Source organism: Podarcis pityusensis (genome assembly GCF_964106645.2).
Source record: "Podarcis pityusensis genome assembly, chromosome: 9".
In the NCBI taxonomy this organism is placed as follows: domain Eukaryota; kingdom Metazoa; phylum Chordata; class Lepidosauria; order Squamata; family Lacertidae; genus Podarcis; species Podarcis pityusensis.
Window position 1 is genome coordinate 75,491,920 of NC_138034.1, and position 18,594 is coordinate 75,510,513.

The window sequence follows — 18,594 nt, forward strand, 5'->3', positions numbered from 1 at the left end:
TGGTGTTCAGCCGCCCTGAGGGTGGGGTATAAATAAAATTTATTATTTTTTATTTAATTATTATTATTATAGGTGGCTTTTTGGCTCAGGCATTGGGTGCATATCCTGTTTCAGCCCTTCCGGGTGGTCTTGGTGGAGGAATTATTTAATTTCGAAAAGGCAAGGGAGAACTCAGTTCCCCCATGTTCCTGCTCAAACAACCCCCGCCCCCGATGATAACATATACAACAACAGCAGCAACAACAACTGACTTATCCAGCCTGGCTTTGTTTGGACCCCGCGAAGCGCCCTGCGACAGAAGGTGCAGTAACAGAGCGGCGACGCTCCCGGCCGGCAGATCAACGCGGAAAAGAGTCAGGGGTTGTTGTACTGTATTGTCTTTTTCGCATCCCGCGCGCTCCATTCCCACGTGCAGCCGCACACGCGAACGGCCCCGCCCCGCCCTGCAACATCTCCCGCCTTTGCCATTGGCCGAGCCTTTCCCGCCTCGGCCCCGCCCCACGGTCTAAAGGGAGGTCCGCCCCGCCCCTGCCCCGCCCCCTCGCCCCACCCCCGCCTTTCCTCCGGGCCCCGCCTCCGCCGCCCCGTTCCCCCGCCCGCCATTGGCCGAAGGGCCTCTCGGCGGCGGCCAATCGGGAAGAGCCTCGCCCTCTTTGTTGCCCGGGCCAATGAGCGGCGGCGAGGGCGGGGCGTCTCCGAGCTCGGGTTCTCCGGGTGGGAGAGAGGCTCGAGCAGGAAGGACGCGGCCGGCCACGCCGCCGACCCCTCCGCCGCACCCGCCGTGAGTGCACCGAACCCCTTGCTCCTCCTTCTCCTCCCCCTCCCCCTTGCGCGCCCCCGATCGCGTTCACACGTTCAGCTGCCTTGGATGGCGAGCGTTCACGTGTCTGCTCATTCACACGTTCAGCTGCCTTGGATCGCGAGCGTTCACGTGTCTGCGCTATTAAGGGGTAACGGTAGCAATAAGCGTCTGGGAAAAGGGTCTCTGCCCCGCAGGAGTTTGCAATCAAAGTTTGATTTGTGGGGTTTTTTTGGGGGGGGGGGTTGAGTATCAAGGCTAAGGGGTGACCTGACAGCAGCCACGTGCTTCAGAGGACCCTGGTCTCGTTTTGTCTTTACAAGGTTTTGTGTATGTGTGTTTTTTATTATAAAGGGAGGGGGATAACTAGGTTGGATCCTGCTAGCGCCTGCCGTTGTGATTCCTCCTTTCTCTAGCTCTTCCCCGTGCTTCTTAATGCAGCTTTAAGCCTCTGTATTTATGCTACTGTTATTACTACTATTTGAACTGATTTTATAATGAAATGATTTTAGAATCTTGTATTATTTTACTGTTGTTAGCCGCTCTGAGCCCGACTTCGGCTGGGGAGGGCGGGATATAAATAAAAAATTATTATTATTATTATTATTACTACCAGTTTTTTTCTCCGGGGGTACACGTACTCCTAAACATTTTGTGAATCTTTGTACTTATGTCCATTTACTGTATTTATTTCCCCTGATTTGAACTATAAAATGGTGATTTAATGAGAGCACCCCTAAACCTTTTTTTATAGGGGGGAAAAAAGCACTGACTATTACTATTATTAATTTGTTTATTACCTGCTCTTTGCCCTAAGGTTCCAGGGCAGGTTTCAGTACAACTCTCTCCCTCTCACCTGCTGTTAGGCTTGCTTGTTTTCTTTTTAGACTAGAAAGCTATGCTGCTCTCTGGCGCTGGTAGTTTCCCCCTGACAGAAACTCCCCAAAGCGTTCCTTCCTTTGTTAAATGGATGCTCTGCCTTCTCCACGAAGATGCATCCAAGGTACCTCGCCACGTGATGTTATTGTGGGGAGATTGTGAGCTTTCGCAAGCAGGTCCTGCAATAAACTGAGCAGTCTTCTGGGTACCACAGCACCCTTTGTGATTGCACTAGACATCTAAAGGCAGCCCTGTTTGTTTTTTGTTTAGTCGTGTCCGCCTCTTTGTGACCCCCTGGACCAGAGCACGCCAGGCACTCCTGTCTTCCACTGCCTCCCGCAGTTTGGTCAGACTCATGCTGGTAGCCTCGAGAACACTGTCCCACCATCTCGTCCTCTGTCGTCCCCTTCTCCTTGTGCCCTCAATCTTTCCCAACATCAGGGTCTTTTCCAGGGAGTCTTCTCTTCTCATGAGGTGGCCAAAGTCTTGGAGCCTCAGCTTCAGGATCTGTCCTTCCAGTGAGCACTTAGGGCTGATTTCCTTCAGAATGGAGAGGTTGGATCTTCTTGCAGTCCATGGGACTCTCAAGAGTCTCCTCCAGCACTAGAATTCAAAAGCATCAATTCTTTGGCCATCAGCCTTCTTTATGGTCCAGCTCTCACTTCCATACATCACCATGGAAAACCATGGCTTTAACTATACAGACCTTTGTTGGCAAGGTGATGTCTCTGCTTTTTAAGATGCTGTCTAGGTTTGTCATTGATTTTCTCCCAAGAAGCAGGCGTCTTTTAATTTCGTGACTGCTGTCACCATCTGCAGTGATCATGGAGCCCAAGAAAGTAAAATCTCTCACTGCCTCCATTTCTTCCCCTTCTATTTGCCAGGAGGTGATGGGCCCAGTGGCCATGATCCTCGTTTTTTTGATGTTGAGCTTCAGACCATATTTTGCGCTCTCCTCTTTCACCCTCATTAAAAGGTTCTTTAATTCCTCCTCACTTTCTGCCATCAAGGTTGTGTCATCTGCATATCTGAGGTTGTTGATGCATTACTGTATTTTAATATTTTGTTGGAAGCCGCCCAGAGTGGCTGGGGAAGCCCAGCCAGATGGGCGGGGTATAAATAATAAATTATTATAATATTATTATTACTAGTGGTAGGGTATATCTAAGGTGTACACCTGCCCTCCTCCTGCCAGCCTCCTGCCTCCTCAACCTTTCCCTCCCACCTGCAGTTTGCCACATGGCCAATAAAAGGGGGTGCACAGAGGGTGGGATGGGGGGGGTCTCTTGTGCCCGCTTTCTGCTTCCAGCATCCCTGTTTTCCCTCCTCTCCGCCTCTTCCTCATAGCAGTACCATGGTACCAGGTGCCCTCCATTTTCTTCCAGTTTCTCTTGCCAGGCTTCTTGAGAAGGTGTTTTGCCCAAAATCCATAGAACCAGGTGCGAGGGGCAGAGTGGTTGCTTCTTGATCAGGGGTGCAGATCTGCAGCATTATTATTATTATTATTATTATTTTATTATTTATACCCCACCCATCTGGCTGGGTTTCCCCAGCCACTCTACTAGCAGATCTCTGGTTGATTTTGCAACGGGATTTCTGGCGCCCCGATGGTTTAAGCACACCAGCAAAACGCCACCCCTCCTGCCCCAAATTGTGCTTCTGAGATGAAGGAATCTCGGAATTGCTTTTTTTTTTTTTTGCGGAAAATCCGCGGACACCATCAGATTCTGGTGCTCATAGGAAGCTCTTTGACTCAAACTTGTTTTTAATTCCGAGTCTGCTTCCCTTGCGTCAAGCTATGCTTGATGGATCTTGGGGCTTTAGAAGATCCTGCAAGCCCTGGTTTAGATTGTGTTGTTTAATACAGGGACCTCAGTGTGAGCTAGAGCTAGGCAATAACTTTGGAAAGGGGGTTCGGGGGGGGTTTGCACAAGATGGAGGGGAGCACCTGTATATTCCTCTTTCACCCTAACCACCCATCCTATGGTCCAAACATTTCCCTTTTCTGCAGCTGCTGCATCTCTTAACAGCTTTCTGGGAGCTGTTCCATACTCCCTGCCTTGTGCTGCCCTGCCTTTTTCCTGATATATTATCAACTTTTTGCCACCTCCTGCTTCAAGTAGGCAGGCGTACAGTGGGCGATGAGTGGCTCCCTTGCCCACGAACCTGCTCCCCTTTGCCCCTTTCCCAGTGACACTGTGTTTGGTGCAATACAGCCTTGGACACCACGGTGCCTTTCTGCCCAAACCCATTTGCCTTGGCTCCTACCTCTGAGCAAAATTCCTGCTGGTTTTGATTCCTGCTCCTCTTTGATCTCCGGACTCCTGTCTTTGCCTTTGGGGAGATATTTGTAGGGGGGCCAGGTTGGCACAGAGAGGGTAGGAAAAGGCAGGAAAAGACCTAGTGGTGGTGAGGATAGAGAGAGAGAATGCTTCATTTCTCTCTGCCCCAAATGCATTTTATAGGCTGTGATATTCCTGTGAAATTCTGGCTGATTTGGGTGGGAGAATCAATCAATTAACACCTTTGTTTTTAACAAGCAGTTCCTTTGTTTTGTTTTGGTACTGCAATATGGCACGAAGAGAAGACTGATTTCACATAACAGGTTTTAATCGGCAAACGAAGTGAAAAAAAGCATCAGTTGATTAATTGGCATGATCAGATCTTAGTGTAGTTGAACCTTAAGGCCATACTTCTTGTATTTATATGTTATTTTGGTCCTTTTTTTAACTGTACGGGAAGTGAGAGGAAGAAAAATATTAAAGATGATCTTTTTCTTTATTGGCCTGGTTCACACATAATTCTAAGCCATGGTTTGTTTAACGGCTAGCATTTTATTTAAAAAGGGACCATTCTTTCTCCAAAGTAATGACTAGTTGTCCATCTGCTTTTCCTTCATGCCTTTGTAGCTTTGTTTTGGACGGGGTTGCTGAACAAACCATGGTTAAGGAAGGATGTTGGACTGGCACATAACTCAAAGCAGCTGTTTAAAGTAAAGATTTGTCAGCCAAAAACAAACCATATCTTCAAATGGTGCTTTGTGGGCAGTAAACATACCATAGTTAAGTTGTCAGGTAAAATTCACACATAAACCTAAGACACGCCTTTAGGAAATCATAGCTTAATAAAGCATGTTTTCGTGTCTTGGGTGAACCAGGCCAATGAGAGGCAGTTTAACAACTAATTCCGAAGAGGTTTTGTGTTATACACAAATGTGCTCAAATATATTAACCTGCCTGTGTTGGCTGGGGCTTTTGTCCAAAATACACGAAGGGCACCAGCTTGGGGACGTCTGGAAGCCAAGCAGTTTTTTAGTTGGCAGTCTAAAAATCCTTTAATCAGCCGACAGTTCTAGTTGACGAAGATCCTGGGAGGCAGAAAATGGAGGCAGAAGCGGAAGATATGAGTGGAAAATGCAGAGAAGCTGGTTGGGGGGTCCGTTATTAGGAGACGCCTCTGAGCTTCTGGGGCAGTGGGTCAGGCTCTCTGGGGTGGGTGGGAGGAAAGCTTATGCCAGCGAGCTCTTTGAGGTGCTGCTACAAGGACTGGTGTTTCTACAGGCCAAGGCCTGCTTTACACATTCTGCATTTTCATGCACAAAGTGGGAAATGGAAAGAAAGCAACGATGGCTGTTTGGGCTTGGTGGCATGTGTTGTTTGCAGCCGTGGGCTGCTTGCTTGCGTGTAACATTGCTGCATGCAAATGTCTCCATGTGCACCTTGTCTCAGAACAAAAAAGGTGCGTGAATGCTGCCAAAAAGTGCCCAAGAGTAAAATTCAACTTTGAGCCCACAAAATGGTCTGAACATAGAACATAGAATGGGGTGGTTGTTGTTTAGCCGTGTCCGACTCTTTGTGCCCCATGGACCAGAGCACGCCAGGCACTCCTGTCTTCCACTGCCTCCCGCAGTTTGGTCAGACTCATGCTGGTAGCTTCCAGAACACTGTCCCACCATCTCGTCCTCTGGCGTCCCCTTCTCCTCGTGCCCTCCATCTTTCCCAACATCAGGGTCTTTTCCAGGGAGTCTTCTCTTCTCATGAGTTGGCCAAAGTCTTGGAGCCTCAGCTTCAGGATCTGTCCTTCCAGTGAGCACTTAGGGCTGATTTCCTTCAGAATGGAGAGGTTTGATCTTCTTGCAGTCCATGGGACTCTCAAGAGTCTCCTCCAGCACCATAATTGGGGTTAAATTACCCAAATAACACTGATAGATGATTTCATTTACCCATAACAATGCCTAGACAAAGAATGGATGCTTCCTCCCTAGACACCAAATGCGTTTTGACCCCCCCCCCCCGGGGCAAGATCACCAAAACCCACACGTGCACCCTCAACCACTGTGATCGGTAAGCTCTCGGTCGTTTAGTCTAGCAGCGCATAAACTTTGGAACTCCCTGCCAATTGACATCAAGATGGTGACTTCACTGTACTCTTTTCGGTGCCTGCTAAATAGCCTTCTTATTTAGACAAGCCTGTCCTGGCGCTTAGAAAGTTGAGGGAATTTTAATCTGTTTTAGTATTGTTAACTTTTGTATGTTTTAAAGCAGAGTTGCCAGTATGTCTTGATTTCAATGTTTTATACAGTGGAACCTCGGGTTTTCAAATGTAATCCATTCTTAAAGTCCGTTCAGCTTCTGAAACGTTTGAAAACCGAGGATCAAAGGGCTGTCAGCAAGTCCAATGGGGGAAATTGAGAAACGAGTCTCGGAAGCCGTTCAACTTCTGAGGCGCGTTCGAAAATGGAAGCTTTCACTTCTGAGTTTTTGGCCTTCGGCTTCTGAAACGTTTGGCATCCGAGATGTTCGAAAACCGAGGTTTGACTGTATTTTGTAAACACCACTTGGAGGGTGTTTTGTTTTGTTTACAATCAAGCGGCATATGAATTTTATTAAATTAAATAAATAAACACGCAATCTTTCACCCAAGGTGAGCCCGTTGCGTGATCTCTATAGATGACCAGGTGGGGTGACCTGACCCACAATGAATACAATGCAGAGCAGTGTATAGTGGTTTTTTGGGGTTTTTCTTTAGAGCAGTGTATAGTTAATTGCAGGGGTAATTGCAGGACTAGATGATCCTTGATGCACCTTCCAACTCTACAATTCTCTGATCCTCTAAATTTTCTGACCCTCTAATTCCCCTGCTTCTCCAGCTGTTCTATCAACACTTCCTGATACCTGCCTTATTCTGTGTTTACCACCTGTTCCCACTTTTCCTCTCCAGACCCGAGCGACGTGGGGCAGTTCGTCTGTGAGGGTAGGACTCGTCCTTTCCTCTGTGTGTGAAAAATAATCTTATCTACGTTGCCTGCAGGGCATTCCCTCCACCGAGGGGATGGGGTCACTCCTGTTTCTGCATAGCTCTGTGCGTCCACCCCAGCTCTGTAACTATATCCACAAGGTCATGTATACCAGACTTGGCTGCAGTCCAGATCTGGTTAACGCCGTCTCTTTATGTCGCCGAACATCTTTTTCCTTCCCTGATTGTGTTACAAAACTCCTGTTAGATTTGGCCCACAGACAGGTGATTGGTTTGAAGAGAGCTGAAAGCGGTTCGAAAGAGAGGAAGCTTTTCCCACGATGTGTAGACACACTTGCAGTCATAGAGTAGGAGAGTTGGGGTACCGAGGCTCATCCATTCCAACCCCTTGCAATGCATGAATCTCAGCTGAAGCATCCCTGATGGTGGAGACGAAGGTGACACCTGGCTTGAGAGCAGTACATGTGAAAAGGATCTAGGAGTCTTGGTTGACCACAAACTTGACATGAGCCAACAGTGTGACGCGGCAGCTAAAAAAGCCAATGCAATTCTGGGCCTCATCAATAGGAGTATAGCATCTAGATCAAGGGAAGTAATAGTGCCACTGTATTCTGCTCTGGTCAGAGCTCACCTGGAGTACTGTGTCCAGTTCTGGGCACCACAGTTCAAGAAGGACACTGACAAACTGGAACGTGTCCAGAGGAGGGCAACCAAAATGGTCAAAGGCCTGGAAACGATGCCTTATGAGGAACGGCTAAGGGAGCTGGGCATGTTTAGCCTGGAGAAGAGGAGGTTAAGGGGTGATATGATAGCCATGTTCAAATATATAAAAGGATGCCACATTGAGGAGGGAGAAAGGTTGTTTTCTGCTGCTCCAGAGAAGCGGACACGGAGCAATGGATCCAAACTACAAGAAAGAAGATTCCACCTAAACATTAGGAAGAACTTCCTGACAGTAAGAGCTGTTCGACAGTGGAATTTGCTGCCAAGGAGTGTGGTGGAGTCTCCTTCTTTGGAGGTCTTTAAGCAGAGGCTTGACAACCATATGTCAGGAGTGCTCTGATGGTGTTTCCTGCTTGGCAGGGGGTTGGACTCGATGGCCCTTGTGGTCTCTTCCAACTCTATGATTCTATGATTCTATTCTATGATCCCTGACAGACGGCCACCCAACCTCTGCTTAAAAACCTCCAAAAAAGGAGGTTGAATGGCTCTTGCCTTCAGGAAGTCCTTCCTGATACTCAATCAGAATCTTTTTCCTGGTCATTGGAATCCACCTGTTTGCTCAATCTTTCATGTGATAGCCTTTTAGATAGTTGAAGATGGCCCTCACATCGCTTCGTCATATCTTCTCTTCTCCAGCTCCCTCAACCATTCCTCATCAGGCCTGATATAACCGGTAGAATTCTACAGGATGGGGTCTTTGTGTGGGAAAACAGTCAAGATCCAAGGATCCCCAAAGGGTGGAGATGTCAGGCATCATCCTGGCACCCAGGCATCATCGCTTGGTCACAAAATGCGCCTGGCTAATTTCAAACACTGCTTGCTGGTTGTGTTTGTGTGTGCATACAGTCATACCTCATGTTACGTCCACTTCACGTTACGTTCTTTCAGGTTACGCCCCGCGGTGACCTGGAAGTACTGGAAAGGGTTACTTCCGGGTTTCGTCGCTGGCGCAAGCGCAGAAGCACAAAATGACGCCACGGGCATGTGCAGAAGCAGCGAATCGCAACCCACGCGTGCGCAGATGCATCACTGCGGGTTGTGTTCTTTTAATGTTGCGAATGGGCCTCTGGAACGGATCCCGTTCACAACCAGAGGTACCACTGTACATATATATGACATACTGTTACATGCATATTTTTGGAAATAAAGTTGGGGCCAGTTAGACATGGTGGTTTCTCCCCGGCCTTTTCTCTCTCTCTCTCTCTCTCTCTGCTGGAATATCATAGTTCTGGCATCGCTAGGCGTGATCTCTTGAGCACATAAAGTGGCCTTCTTTCCCTCCACGCTAAGAGCCTGGCAAACAGCGACGGTCAGTTCCCCTTATCCCTTGCAGAAGGATAAATCAGTTGTGTGCTGGGTAGGGGGACTTTAGTTTTAAAATGGAAGAACTATCTGATGGTAAGGGCTGTTCGTCAGTGGAAGCAGCTCCCTCATAAGATTGTGGAGGTTTTTAAGCAGAGGTTGGATGGCCACCTGCCAGGGATCCTTTAGCTATGACATTGCAGAGGGTTGGGCTGGATGACCCCTGGGGTTCCCTTCCAACCCTAGGTATCTATAAGCTTTCTTCTGAGCTCTTTCGCCTGACTCCAGGGGTTTGGGAATGGCTCACGTTAACCAGCACAGCCACCTTGGGTAGGGACAGAGGATGCGGTGTGGGTGTGGGTGGGTGTGTTGCATGAACCCTAAGGGGCAGTGGTGGTGTAGTGGTTAGAGTGTCTGGCTAGGACGTGGGAGAGCTGACTTCGAATCCCTACTTGGCTGTGAAGCCTTTAGTAATCCTCACAGAACTCTAGCCCAATGGTTGCCATTAATTTGATTTTGAATTGATTTTAAAATGAATTGATTTTAGAATGATGTTTTACTTTTATTGTTGTTAGCTGCTCTGAGCCTGGCTTTGGCTGGGGAGGGCGGGATATAAATAAATTATTATTATTATTATTATTATTTATTATTTATTAAGCTCACTGGGTGACCTTGGGCCAAGTTGCTGCCTGAGAATTAAATGTGAGAGGGGAGACCCCTGTACCCCACCTTGAGCTCCTAGGAGGAGGAGTTGGGATAGAAATGGAATAAAATAAACAAACACACTCCAGGTGCCCAGCTTCCGTTTTTAAGGGCAAGTCTCTAGCGTTTGTGATACCTAAAACGTCCAGACCCTGGTTGGTTGATTGGCAGCTGTCTGTCTCGAGAGACAATGGAGTTTGCCTCCGGGGGTGAAGTCAAACCGCTGCATTAGCAGCACCGAAGTGACCTTTCCATGGTATTTACAGATATACTGTATCTCAACAGGGAGGCTCTGTGTTGTTGTGGCTAATAACCATTGATAGATTTCATTGTCCAGGAAGCTAGCTTCTTCTGCCTCTTCTTCCTTTAAATTTGCCAAAGCGGCTGGTGGGTCCCGGACACCGTCTGCCATGGGCTTCTGCCAACACAGAAAAGGAAAGGGTGGGATAGCTTGCTTCAGGGGGCACCCTATGCAGGCGAGGGTGTGCCAGGGCGGGCGCGGTGCCAGCCTCTGCAGCCGATGTGCCTGCTGCCAGCCGGTTGTTGCTGATGTTGCCTTTGTCCTCTCCGCCTCCTGAATCTTCGCCGGAGATCTGGCTGGGATGCCTTCGCCCAAGAGCTGAGCCAGACATTGGCTTTAATTTATTTTAAAGGGAAACAAACCCCATTTCCCTTCCTTGCCAGGCTCTCTCTGTTCGCCTCTGGAATTTTTATTCTCTGCCGGGGAACAGCCCAGAATGCGCTGGCTGCAAAAGAGGGAATCGCCTTCGGAGGCAAGAGCAAACGTATTTGCAAGAGGAGCAAGGAGTCTGTGCACCGTCGGCGCTTTCTGGGTGTGAAATTTCTGTCTAGCTCACACGAGAAATCTGTGTTCTGGGAGTCACAGAAGGGTAGAGTTGGAAGGGACGCCAAGGGTCATCTAGCCCTACAAAATTTACCGTATTTTTCGCTCCATAAGACGCAACTAGTTTTTAGAGGAGGAAAACAAGAGAAAAAAATATTCTGAATGAAACAGTGGGTGTATGATTTTTGTGGTTCATGCTGTGGCCACAGACATGATATGTGATTTGACGGTGCGTTTGGGGTAGCCCAATGCAAATGTCCCGAGGATCCATGTGGATCAGTGCTTTGTAACCACGTTTTTGCACTATTGCGGCCCCACGAAACAGTGGATGCGTGATTTTTGTGGTTCATGCTGTGGCCATGGACATGCAATGTGATCTGATGGTGAATTTGGGGTGACCCAATGCAAAAATCCTGAGGATCCATGGGCTTTTACCTCCCCCCTCCCAAGCAGCCTCCTTTATCGCTAGTGTCCCTTATCTCCCTCCTGATCGCTTGCCGATCAGCTGCTCAGCAGCTTCGTTTCAACACCCCTTTCCTTCTTTCTTTTTTTAAAAAAAACCCACGATCTGCTTTTCGCCCCTGGGCAATTCGGCTCCAGGGACTACGCATAAGACGCACAGACATTTCCCCTTACTTTTTAGGAGGAAAAAAGTGTGTCTTATGGAGCAAAAAAATATGCTAGTCACATAGAAAGTGGACATGATAGTGTTTGTAATTGACTCCTTGGGAAGTCTGCCTCCGAATCGAGCCAGGGAGTCTATATCCTTCAGGCCTGCTGGAATCAGTTGTGACTCCTGCATTGCTTCCAACACTGCAGTTCTATGACCAGTGTCTCACCCTTCAGTTTCATACAGTCATAGAATTGTTGGAAGGGACCACAAGGATCGTCTCACCCAACCCCCTTAGGACCCCTTTGCCTGGCATGGTTCTCAAATCCACAACCCTGAGATTAAGGGTCTTAGGCTCTACCAACTGAGCTGTCAAGGTTTGATGGTTAATAGCTAAAATTCCTTCTCCTTGTCCTTCTTCCCAGTCTCCAGCGTCAAAAACAGCAGCCTGTGTGCAAGGGGAGGACATTAAAACTAGATTATTTTTATAGAAAACCTTTTTCCCCCCCAGGTGACCTTGTTGAAGAGCTGGAAACAGAATAACCTCCTTTCTCTTTCTGTGCCAAATAAATGGAGCAGGTCCTTTTCATTTTAGGGTTTGCTCCGTCCGCAGAGCTTGGCGCTTGCCTCGCCTCTATCTCGGCTGAGTTCCTTTATTCTGCCAGAGGCATGCGAGGGTGTGGACTTCCATCATCATCATCAAACCTTTATTGGCATCCCTTGCAGAATAAATAGGCCAATGCGATCTCGTCACCATTTCAACAGTACAGTCATTTGCCAAAGGGAAGAAAAGGCGAGCGATCTATTTCACCTCTGTGGGTCTCCAGCAAGGGCAGGGTCCTGTAGCGTACTTGGGCAGAAGAAAATCAAATAGAGGAACTTGGCTACTGCCTTGGTGAGCTCCTGGTCTCTCCCCTGTAATAAGAAGCGTATAACCTCTGTCTCTGGTTTCCATGTTGGGATACATAGGTGGTCTAAGAATTGTTGGTGGAGATCATAATATATTTTACATTTATTTATTTTTTAAAATACATTTTTATTGATTTTTTAAAAAAAATATCAGTTCCAATAGTCATACAATGCATCTTCTCATCTTATACAATATTTTAGACTTCCGTCAACACCTCTGATGATTTTCCGTTCTTTATCACTTATTCTGCATTTCTTAATTTCTATATTACATTTAATTGTCCTTAACTATAATTCTCTTCATAGTCTTACGTGCAGTATTTAAAATAATCCACCTTACAGAACTTCTTGCAGTCCAACTAGCGTAACCTGTTCATCACAATTACTTTCCAAATAGTTCATATATTTACTCCAGTCTTCTAAGAATCTCTGATCCTGCAGGTTTCAAATCCTTCCTGTTAATTTGTCTAATTCTGCATAGTCCATCAACTTCATTCTCCATTTGTCGGTAATTCTTCTTGTTTCCAAATATATTTTACATTTAAGGGCCATGTGAGCTAGAGTTTTCACCAGGTGAGCAACACATGGGCAGATCCTATCTCCTTCTGCCATACCCGCAAACCTACCCCAAAGGAGGATAGAAGGATTACAATTGAACCTTGTTGTTTAGTCGTGTCTGCCTCTTCGTGACTCCATGGACCAGAGCATGCCAGGCCCTCCTGTCTTCCACTGCCTCCCGCAGTTTGGTCAAACTCATGTTTGTAGCTTCGAGAACACTGTCCAACCATCTCGTCCTCTGTCGTCCCCTTATCAAGGTTCATGGTTCTTACATTCCAGGTTCCTATGCAATATTTTTCTGTACAGCATTGGACTTTCCTTTGGCTTCCAGGCATATCTGCAACTGAGCGTCCTTTCGCCTTTGGCCCAGCCACTTCATCAGCTCTGAATCTACTTGTACTTGTCCTCCGCTCTACTTGTACTTGTCCTCCGCTCTTCCTCAGTAGCATGTTGGACACCTTCCGACCTGAGGGGCTCATCTTCCAGCGTCATAACTTTTATATGCCTGTTGTCTTTTTCCATGGAGTTTTCTTGGCAGGGATACTGGAGTGGCTTGCCGGTTCCTGCTCCAGGTGGATCACGTTTGGTCAAAACTCCCCACTATGACCTGTCCATCTTGGGTGGCCCTGCACGGCATAGCTCATAGCTTCTCTGAGTTATTCAAGCCCCTTCGCCATGGCAAGGCAGTGATCCATGAAGGAGACAATTGAACCTAGCCAGCCAAAAAGCCCTTCTTTCTTGTGGGTTGAACAAAAATGGTAAATAATTAAGGTTAAATGTCTGCGCCAAGGAGACTCGAAAATAAAGAGGGGAACATGTTTTCCCCCACAGCTGAGATGAGTTCCTGGCAGTCTATGTCCCACAGCCTATTTTAACATGGCCTTGGAGATTGGAAAAGCCACAGCACCCAGAAGATCCTCTGAAAGCCCAAGTTGCCTTGACTTTGTGCAAAACAGTTGTAGCCTCGGGGAAGGGAAAGGGTCTGACAGTGAGACAGTGGACTTTCGGTGAGATGGTTTTGATTCCTGGAGCCCTTGCCTCCTATTTGTGCAAGGAAAAGCATTCCTCATGTGCGAAGTTGCCTTTTTTTGCATCCTGATGAATGGAAGTGAGACGATGCTGTTGCCGCGGCAACGGAAGCGATGACATGCCTGGAAACCTTCTTCGAACTTTGAAGGTTTGATGAGGGCGGCAGCTGCGCCTTTTCTCAATTCAAAACTTTTGCAAGCTCCTTGAGGCAGGGACCTTTCTCTTCGGGAATGGCGTTCCGTGTTTGCATCGATGGTGGTGCATGGCTTAATAAAAAAAACAGTCCATACATGCCGTGATCTGGGGGGCGGGGGGGCGGTCCCAGGAAAAGCTTCCCTCTGCAGAGTCGGGTGTTAACATATATCTGACTTTCTAAACTGGATGTCCTGCTATAAAATAGGTATAATGTGCAGCCAAGTGGGGCAGAACTGTACCCTCCCCCCCGCTCAGTTATTTAAGCTTTCCCACAGGAAATTTTCCATTTCGTATGGTAAACAACAAAAGGGTGCAATTGCAAATAAAGATTAATCAAGATATTATTAGGCGAGTTTCCAAGTTTTTCCCTTGGCTTACTAAATGCAAGTAAGTAAACATGCTAACTTAGATCACTCTTGAGAATAGGGGGGTGGGATCTGTGGCCCTGCAGATATTGTTGCTGTTGTTTTGTTGTTTAGTCGTGTCCGACTCTTCGTGACCACCTGAACCAGAGCACGCCAGGGACTCCTGTCTTCCACTGCCTCCCGCAGTTTGGTCAAACTCATGCTGGTAGCTTCGAGAACACTGTCCAACCATCTTGTCCTCTGTCGTCCCCTTCTCCTTGTGCCCTCCATCTTTCCCAGCATCAGGGTCTTTTCCGGGGGTCTTCTCTTCTCACAAGGTGGCCAAAGTCTTGGAGCCTCAGCTTCAGGATCTGTCCTTCCAGTGAGCACCCAGGGCTGATTTCCTTCAGAATGGAGAGGTTTGATCTTCTTACAGTCCATGGGACTCTCAACTGGACTCCAACTCTCATCATCCGCAGGACCTATGGTCAGTGATTGGGGTGACAGGAATTCGGAGTCCAACAACACCTGAAGGCAGTGTTCGAAATTTGCCAGGCACATTTTGCACTTAGCTATTGGCCGCCTGCGACCAAGTGAAGATGCTCAGGCATCAGGATGGTGCCTGATGTTCCCACCACCTGGAGATGCATGCCTGTGGATCCTTGGATCTTGACTCTTTTAATACACTGATACCCCATCCTGTAGAATCCTATCAGTTATTGTTTACTTGCACAATCAGAAAGATTTTCAGGAACTGGAAATTCATTCTCTGTGCAGCCTGAGCAGGAGCAGTGAACAATGTTATGGTGAATTGTTGCAGCTTGCCTTTGCTTACCCCTTCCCCATTGTCCTGCTCACAGTTGTGAAGAATATTCCTTCGTTATGAATGGTTCGTATGAACATTAATAAAAAGAGGTTGGAATAGGCCAATACGGTGGAAGCTCAGTTTTCGAATGGAATCCGTTCCAGAAGACCGTTCGGCTTCTGAAAAGCGTTCCAAGCCAGTGTGGTGTAGTGGTTAAGAGCAGTAGACTCGTAATCTGGGGAACCGGGTTCGCATCTCCACTCCTCCACATGCAGCTGCTGGGTGACTTTGGGCTAGTCACACTTCTTGAAGTCTCTCAGCCCCACTCACCTCACAGAGTGTTTGTTGTGGGAGAGGAAGGGAAAGGAGAATGTGAGCCGCTTTGAGACTCCTTTGGGTAGTGATAAAGCGGGATATCAAATCCAAACCCTCCTCCTCCTCCTCCTCCTCCTCCTTCTTCTTCTTCTTCTTCTTCAAAAACTGAAGCAATTACTTCCGGGTTTTCGGTGTTCGAAAGCCGAAACGTTCGACTTCTGAGACGTTCGAGAACTGAGGTTCCACTATATGTGGGCTGTCCCTATTCCAAGTGATTTTTCTTCTTTAAGTTCTCAGAGCTCTTAACCTGGCTGAAGGCTGCCCTCTGATCTAGCCAGATGTTTAACTGAGAATCAATCACAGTCAGTACATCATTTGAAAGATAAGACATTGGAGGTGTCTGGCCCCATAATGGCAACTAGACTGTTTTGGCGACTGTAACCTTGGTTTAAGGAGCGATTTCTCTCCCAGCTTATATATTGATGAGTTTCTAACCCTGCTCTCTCCCTGCTCCGTTCAGCCGCATGGCTTCAAAATCCCCATACATTTTGCATGACGTCATGCGCAGCGCCAAGGCAAGCATGCAACCTGCACCCTTTGCAGCCTTTTGGAAGACGGCTGTCCTTTGACGTCTCTTGTCTGGCTGCTTCCAGGCCCTGCCACCCGGGTTTCCCTGCCTACCTGGGAAATAGAGGATTTGGTGGGGCAGGTGGGGGCTGCCTTTTCTGCTTATGTTTCCAAAGTACAGTAATGCACAACATTCCCTGCACCCCAACACGACGGGGACAAGATTATCGTGCTTGGCTTGGTGCCAGCTGCATGAGACAGGGCAGGATTCGGTCTGCCGCTGACTGTTGGAAGGCAGCGATTAAATTCTCCCACACTGTCTCTGCAAGACAAATTAGTACCCTAAATAAACTCGGCTGTGTGTGTGTGTGTGTGTGTGTGTGTGTGCGCACGCGCAGAGCAGGCTTTCATGGTTCTGCTGCCGATGACGGAAATCTAGCAGCTTGATCCTGTTAGGGGCTGCTCTGAATGCTAAGCAGCGGGCAAAATGGATTTTTCAAAATCTCCTTTTGAAAAGGATAACTTTCCGATATGGAAGGAAGCTGGGAACTTGTACCCTCTAAATCTGTAAGCTCTTTTCAAAGACAGAAGGCACAGGAATCTTTAATACTTTCTTTGTGTTGGCTACAGGAATTGGTATAAAGGGGAATGAATTATTGGGTTTTAAATTCTATTTCCACCCCAAAGACATGGAGCTCTTTGCCAGAAGTTTCATTGGGCTTATTTGGCTGGCGTGGTTTTTTTTGGGTACAGCTGAAGGGACCGGTCTGGGGCTGCTCCTTGCACTTAACATTTCTCTGTTTATCTTTTAAAGTTTGTGCCAGGGTAACATTTTTCCACGTTGGTAAAACTCACGGACCTCCAACAAAGCTCAGCGCTGGAAGATTTCATGGCAGGCAAGACAAAATACTACCTCACACAGCGTGCAGTTAAACTGTGGAACTCCCTGCCACAGGAGGCAGTTCTAGCCAAGACCCTAGGTGGTTTTGAAAGAGGATTGGGCAAATTAATGGAGAATTAGGCCTCTGAGTGCCCTCCGCTGGCAATTGCTCGTGGGGAGAATACAGTAATCTTGAATTCAGGTCCTGCTCTTGAGTTTCCCGCGGGGATGTGATTGGCCATTGAGAGAACAGGATGCTAGACTATCCCCCCAGTGACTCAGTGGGTCAGTTTGCATGGCTGTTCACCAGAAGGTTGGTGGTTCAAGTCCACCCAGGGACAGGAATTCTGCATTGCAGGGGGTTGGACTAGATGACCCGTGGGACCCCTTCCAGCTCTACAATTCTGAGATTCTCTGACCTACAGCTGGGTGGTCAACAATGTCTAGGCAACACGATGACCATGTACATACGCAATAGACAATCTTTATAGAATTCCTTCAAACCATAACAAGTACAGAATGAGATCTTTAGTCTCAAAGTCTCTGAAAATCTGTAAATGAAGCGAGGTACCAGACTTTGTACAATGAAAGACAAGCTGTGAAGCTTTGTGTATTCAGCAAATATGATGTCCAAGACTGAACAGTGATTCCAGATATTGACTACTGTTTCGTAGAATTCTTTGTCATCGTAGTGGGAGGATATAGAATTGCTTCATAAACCCATCTTATTTTAAATGAATGTATGTAAATGAAAATATCAAATGCTGTGGAACAGTGCCCATGTCAGACGCTGATGAAGAATTCTATGAAACAGTAGTCTGGAATCACTGTTCAGTGTTGGACATCATATTTGCTGAATACATAAAGCTTCAGGCCAGTTTCCAATGCAAATTATTCTAATTCTGCAGAGGGAAATTTTCTAGCCAACACTCCCAATGCAAAAATCCCGGAAAGGTTATTGCTCAGAAGCTTGCCCCAGTGAGTAGGACGCAATTGCTCTCAAAAAAAGTATAGAGTTGGATTTTTATTTTTAGTATAACAGAGCAGTTTAGTTACTGTTTGGAAAATAATTCCTTTCTGCTATATTTAATGCCAACAGCACACACAGGGTGGAAGCTGGCCAATTTGTTCTTGGTTTTTCTAGGGAGATAAACACCAATTTGTCTAGTTGTCCTGAAAGTACATAGAAAACTGGACAGGTGGGGATGGGATGCACTTTTAACCTTCTTAAACTGTGATGCCCAGAAGTGGACACAGGACTCCAGGTGGGCTTTAACCAGTTCAGAATAGAGAAGGACCGTAACAAAACCCAATGTTCAGTTATGATATTTGGTTACCATAAGGACAAAAGAGGGAGCTTGCAGGATCAGGCCAATGGCCCTTTCAGTCCAGCATCCTGTTCTCACAGTGGCCAACCACATGCCCCGGTGAAAAACCCGCAAGCAGGATTCGAACACAAGAGCCCTCTCCTCCTCCATGAATTTGCCTAATCCTCTTTTAAAGCCACCCGGATTACTAGCCATTGCGGCATCCTGTGGGAGGGAGTTCCACAGTTTAACCAGTCGCTGCGTGAAAGAAGAGCTTCCTTTTCTGTGTCCCGAATCTTCCAATGCATCTGAAGGACCAGGTGCACAGCCTGGGAGTCATTTTGGACTCCCAGCTGTCCATGGAGGCGCAGGTCAATTCTGTGTCCAGGGCAGCTGTCTGCCAGCTCCATCTAGTACGCAGGATGAGACCCTACCTGGCCACAGTCTCTCCAGAGTGGTGAAGGCTCTGGTTATCTCCCGCTTGGACTACTGCCATGCGCTCTCCGTGGGGCTACCTTTGAAGGTGACCCGGAAACTACAACTAATCCAGAATGTGGCAGCCAGACTGGT

The 18,594-nt window shown here is 47.4% G+C and overlaps 1 protein-coding gene across 1 annotated transcript in view; it reads left to right on the forward strand.

Annotated features, from left to right (window-relative positions):
• Window positions 1-640: 640 nt before the first annotated feature.
• Window positions 641-18,594, forward strand: part of ADISSP (adipose secreted signaling protein) — a 73,513-nt gene continuing 55,559 nt past the window's right edge. Inside the window, exon 1 of the mRNA XM_081021277.1 lies at window positions 641-781. The gene's annotated coding sequence lies outside the window, so the exon portion shown is untranslated. The remainder of the gene's footprint in view (window positions 782-18,594) is intronic.